General features: G+C 35.8%; 1 non-coding gene across 1 annotated transcript; it reads left to right on the plus strand.

Annotated features, from left to right (window-relative positions):
- Positions 1–5,369: 5,369 nt before the first annotated feature.
- Positions 5,370–5,442, plus strand: TRNAV-UAC (transfer RNA valine (anticodon UAC)). The gene has a single exon. It is a non-coding gene; the product is annotated as a tRNA-Val (tRNA).
- The last annotated feature ends 558 nt before the right edge of the window (positions 5,443–6,000 follow it).

Below are 6,000 nucleotides of genomic sequence, written 5' to 3' on the forward strand. Positions count from 1 at the left end.
GGATTTCAAAGGTTTCATAGTGTAGTGGTCATCACGTCTGCTTCACACGCAGAAGGTCCTGGGTTCAATCCCCAGTGAAACCCATGTGTTCTTGGTGTTGAAAGAATCCCCTATCAACCTGCAGTATATAAAGTTCTTGGCTTTGTTGCTGAATAACGGGATGTTTTAGCTTCCATCACCAACAAAGCTACGAATTTGTTTTTTTCCCCTGGCGGTCAAAACTCGTCTCTAATTGCCATTACTGGTTTCATAGTGTAGTGGTAATCACATCTGCTTCACACGCAGTAGGTCCTGGGTTCAATCCCCAGTGAAACCAATCTGTTTATGGTGTTGAAGTAATTTCCTATCGACTTGTAATATGTGAAATTCTTGGTTTCGTTGCCAAATGACAATACATTTTGGCTTCCATCACAAAGAGAACTACGATTTTGGGTTTCTTTTTTATTGACCATTTTAGCAGAAAACATAATCCCATATTATAAAAATCCTATTTGTTTCAAAATATATAGTTTCCATAAATACAAAAGCAAAAGACCAAACTATGGAGAAAAAAGTAACACATTCAATATAAACTTCAATTTAAGCAAAATCCTTTTGTAGGAATAAAACTTGTAAAATATGTAATAATAATTGTAAATGTTTCATTAACCAAAAATACTTTCCTTCAGCAATAAAAAGGCCCCGTCAGTCACAATTCTGCTCTGCTAACGAATACACAGTAACTTTTGGTCAGGTTTCATAGTGTAGTGGTCATCACGTCTGCTTAACACGCAGAAGGTCCTGGGTTCAATCCCCCGTGAAACCAATCTGTTCTTAGTGTTGAAATAATACGCTATCCAACTACAAACATCACAAACAGAACTACAAATTAATTTTTTTTTTCCCCTGGCGGTCAAAACTCGTCTCTAAATGCCATTACTTTGCAGGATTTCACAGGTTTCATAGTGGAGTGGTCATCACGTCTACTTCACACGCAGAAGGTCCTGGGTTCAATCCCCAGTAAAAACAAGCCGTTTTCGCTGTTGAAGTAATTTGCTATGAACCTGTAATATATGAAATTCTTGGTTTTGTTGCCAACTGATAATATATTTTGGCTTCCCTGACAAAGAGAACTACGATTTTGCGTTTCTTTTTTATTGACCATTTTAGCAGAAAACATAATCCCATATTATAAAAATCCTGTTTGTTTCAAAATATATAGTTCCTTTAAATACAAAAGCAAACAACTAAACTATGGAGAAAAAAGTAACACATTCAATATAAACTTCAATTTAAGCAAAATCCCTTTGTAGGAATAAAACTGGTAAAATATGTAATAATAATTGTAAATGTTTCATTAATTAAAAATACTTTCCTTCAGCAATAAAAAGGCCCCGTCAGTCACAATTCTGCTCTGCTAGCCAATACACAGTAACTTTTCGTCAGGTTTCATAGTGTAGTGGTCATCACGTCTGCTTAACACGCAGAAGTTCCTGGGTTCAATCCCCAGTGAAACCAATCTGTTCTTATTGTTGAAATAATACGCTATCCAACTACAATATATGAAGTTCTCGGCTTTGTTGCCGAATGACGGGATGCTTTGGCTTCCATCACAAACAGAACTACAAATTATTTTTTTTTTTCCCCTGGCGGTCAAAACTCGTCTCTAAATGCCATTACTTTGCAGGATTTCACAGGTTTCATAGTGGAGTAGTCATCACGTCTACTTCACACGCAGAAGGTCCTGGGTTCAATCCCCAGTAAAAACAAGCCGTTTTCGCTGTTGAAGTAATTTGCTATGAACCTGTAATATATGAAATGCTTGGTTTTGTTGCCAACTGATAATATATTTTGGCTTCCCTGACAAAGAGAACTACGATTTTGGGTTTCTTTTTTATTGACCATTTTAGCAGAAAACATAATCCCATATTATAAAAATCCTGTTTGTTGCCAAATATATAGTTCCTTTAAATACAAAAGCAAACAACTAAACTATATGGAAAAAAGTAACACATTCAATGTAAACTTCCTTTTAAGCAAAATCCCTTTGTAGGAATAAAACTGGTAAAATATGTAATAAAAATTGTAAATGTTTCATTAACCAAAAATACTTTCCTTCAGCAATAAAAAGGCCCCGTCAGTCACAATTCTGCTCTGCTAGCCAATACACAGTAACTTTTTGTCAGGTTTCATAGAGTAGTGGTCATCACGTCTGCTTAACACGCAGAAGGTCCTGCGTTCAATCCCCAGTAAAACCTATCTGTTCTTGGTGTTGAAATAATCCCCTATCAACCTGCAGTATGTAAAGTTCTTGGCTTTGTTGCTGAATAACGGGATGTTTTATCTTCCATCACCAACAGAGCTACGAATTTGTTTTTTTTCCCCTGGCGGTCAAAACTCTTCTCTAATTGCCATTACTTTACAGGATATCAAAGGTTTCATAGTGTAATGGTCATCACATCTGCTTCACACGCAGCAGGTCCTGGGTTCAATCCCCAGTGAAACCAATCTGTTTTTGGTGTTGAAGTAATTTCCTATCGACTTGTAATATGTGAAATTCTTGGTTTCGTTGCCAAATGACAATACATTTTGGCTGCCATCACAAAGAGAACTACGATTTTGGGTTTCTTTTTTATTGATCATTTTAGCAGAAAACATAATCCAGTATTATAAAAATCCTATTTGTTTCAAAATATGTAGTTCCCATAAATACAAAAGCAAAAGACCAAACTATGGAGAAAAAAGTAACACATTCAATATAAACATCACTTTAAGCAAAATCCCTTTGTAGGAATAAAACTGGTAAAATATGTAATAATAATTGTAAATGTTTCATTAACCAAAAATACTTTCCTTCAGCAATAAAAAGGCCCCGTCAGTCACAATTCTGCTCTGCTAGCCAATACACAGTAACTTTTCGTCAGGTTTCATAGTGTAGTGGTCATCACGTCTGCTTAACACGCAGAAGTTCCTGGGTTCAATCCCCAGTGAAACCAAGCTGTTCTTATTGTTGAAATAATACGCTATCCAACTACAATATATGAAGTTCTCGGCTTTGTTGCCGAATGACGGGATGTTTTGGCTTCCATCACAAACAGAACTACAAATTATTTTTTTTTTCCCCTGGCGGTCAAAACTCGTCTCTAAATGCCATTACTTTGGAGGATTTCACAGGTTTCATAGTGGAGTGGTCATCACGTCTACTTCTCACGCAGAAGGTCCAAGGTTCAATCCCCAGTAAAGACAAGCCGTTTTCGCTGTTGATGTAATTTGCTATCAACCTGTAATATTTGAAATTCTTGGTTTTGTTGCCAACTGATAATATATTTTGGCTTCCCTCACCAAGAGAACTACGATTTTTGGTTTCTTTTTTATTGACCATTTTAGCAGAAAACATAATCCCATATTATAAAAATCCTGTTTGTTTCAAAATATATAGTTCCTTTAAATACAAAAGCAAACAACTAAACTATGGAGAAAAAAGTAACACATTCAATATAAACTTCAATTTAAGCAAAATCCCTTTGTAGGAATAAAACTGGTAAAATATGTAATAATAATTGTAAATGTTTCATTAACCAAAAATACTTTCCTTCAGCAATAAAAAGGCCCCGTCAGTCACAATTCTGCTCTGCTAGCCAATACACAGTAACTTTTTGTCAGGTTTCATAGTGTAGTGGTCATCACGTCTGCTTAACACGCAGAAGTTCCTGGGTTCAATCCCCAGTGAAACCAATCTGTTCTTATTGTTGAAATAATACGCTATCCAACTACAATATATGAAGTTCTCGGCTTTGTTGCCAAATGACGGGATGCTTTGGCTTCCATCACAAATAGAACTACAAATTATTTTTTTTTCCACTGGCGGTCAAAACTCGTCTCTAAATGCCATTACTTTGGAGGATTTCACAGGTATCATAGTGGAGTGGTCATCACGTCTACTTCTCACGCAGAAGGTCCAGGGTTCAATCCCCAGTAAAAACAAGCTGTTGTCGCTGTTGATGTAATTTGCTATCAACCTGTAATATATGAAATTCTTGGTTTTGTTGCCAACTGATAATATATTTTGGCTTCCCTCACCAAGAGAACTACGATTTTTTGTCTCTTTTTTATTGACCATTTTAGCAGAAAACATAATCCCATATTATAAAAATCCTGTTTGTTTCAAAATATATAGTTCCTTTAAATACAAATGCAAACAACTAAACTATGGAGAAAAAAGTAACACATTCAATATAAACTTCAATTTAAGCAAAATCCCTTTGTAGGAATAAAACTGGTAAAATATGTAATAATAATTGTAAATGTTTCATTAACTAAAAATACTTTCCTTCAGCAATAAAAAGGCCCCGTCAGTCACAATTCTGCTCTGCTAGCCAATACACAGTAACTTTTCGTCAGGTTTCATAGTGTAGTGGTCACACGTCTGCTTAACTCGCAGAAGGTCCTGAGTTCAATCCCCAGTGAAACCAATCTGTTCTTAGTGTTGAAATAATGCGCTATCCAACTACAATATAAGAAGTTCTCGGCTTTGTTGCCGAATGACGGGATGTTTTGGCTTCCATCACAAACAGAACTACAAATTATTTTTATTTTTCCCCTGGCAGTCAAAACCCGTCTCTAAATGCCATTACTTTGCAGGATTTCAAAGGTTTCATAGTGGAGTGGTCATCACGTCTACTTCACACGCCAAAGGTCCTGGGTTCAATCCCCAGTAAAAACAAGCCGTTTTCGCTGTTGAAGTAATTTGCTATCAACCTGTAAAATATGAAATTCTTGGTTTTGTTGCCAACTGATAATATATTTTGGCTTCCCTCACCAAGAGAACTACGATTTTGGGTTTCTTTTTTATTGACCATTTTAGCAGAAAACATAATCCCATATTATAAAAATCCTGTTTGTTTCAAAATATATAGTTCCTTTAAATACAAAAGCAAACAACTAAACTATGTGGAAAAAAGTAACACATTCAATGTAAACTTCCTTTTAAGCAAAATCCCTTTGTAGGAATAAAACTGGTAAAATATGTAATTAAAATTGTAAATGTTTCATTAACCAAAAATACTTTCCTTCAGCAATAAAAAGGCCCCGTCAGTCACAATTCTGCTCTGGTAGCCAATACACAGTAACTTTCCATCATATTTCATAGAGTAGTGGTCATCACGTCTGCTTAACATGCAGAAGGTCCTGCGTTCAATCCCCAGTAAAACCAATATGTTCTTGGTGTTGAAATAATACTCAATTAAACTACAATATATGAAGTTCTTGGCTTTGTTGCCGAATGATGGGATGTTTTGGCTTCCATCCCCAACAGAGCTACGAATTTTTATTTTTTTTTCCCTGGCGGTCAAAACTCGTCTCTAATTGCCATTACTTTGCAGGTTTTCAAAGGTTTCATAGTGTAGTGGAAATCACGTCTGCTTTACACGTAGAAGGTCCTGGGTTCAATCCCCAGTGAAACCCATGTGTTCTTGGTGTTGAAAAAATCCCCTGTCAACCTGCAGTATATAAAGTTCTTGGCTTTGTTGCCGAATAATGGGATGTTTTAGCTTCCATCACCAACAGAGCTACGAATTTGTTTTTTTTTCCCTGGCGGTCAAAACTCGTCTCTAATTGCCATTACTTTGCAGGATTTCCAAGCTTTCATAGTGTAGTGGTCATCACGTCTGCTTCACACGCAGAAGGTCCTGGGTTCAAGTCCCAGTGAAACCAATCTGTTTTTGGTGTTGAAGTAATTTCCTATCGACTTGTAATATGTGAAATTCTTGGTTTCGATGCCAAATGACAATACATTTTGGCTTCCATCACAAAGAGAACTACGATTTTGGGTTTCTTTTTTATTGACCATTTTAGCAGAAAACATAATCCCATATTATAAAAATCCTATTTGTTTCAAAATATATAGTTCCCATAAATACAAAAGCAAAAGACCAAACTATGGAGAAAAAAGTAACACATTCAATATAAACTTCAATTTAAGCAAAATCCCTTTGTCGGAATAAAACTAGTAAAATATGTAAT

This window comes from Anomaloglossus baeobatrachus, chromosome 2 (genome assembly GCF_048569485.1).
Source record: "Anomaloglossus baeobatrachus isolate aAnoBae1 chromosome 2, aAnoBae1.hap1, whole genome shotgun sequence".
NCBI classification, from domain to species: domain Eukaryota; kingdom Metazoa; phylum Chordata; class Amphibia; order Anura; family Aromobatidae; genus Anomaloglossus; species Anomaloglossus baeobatrachus.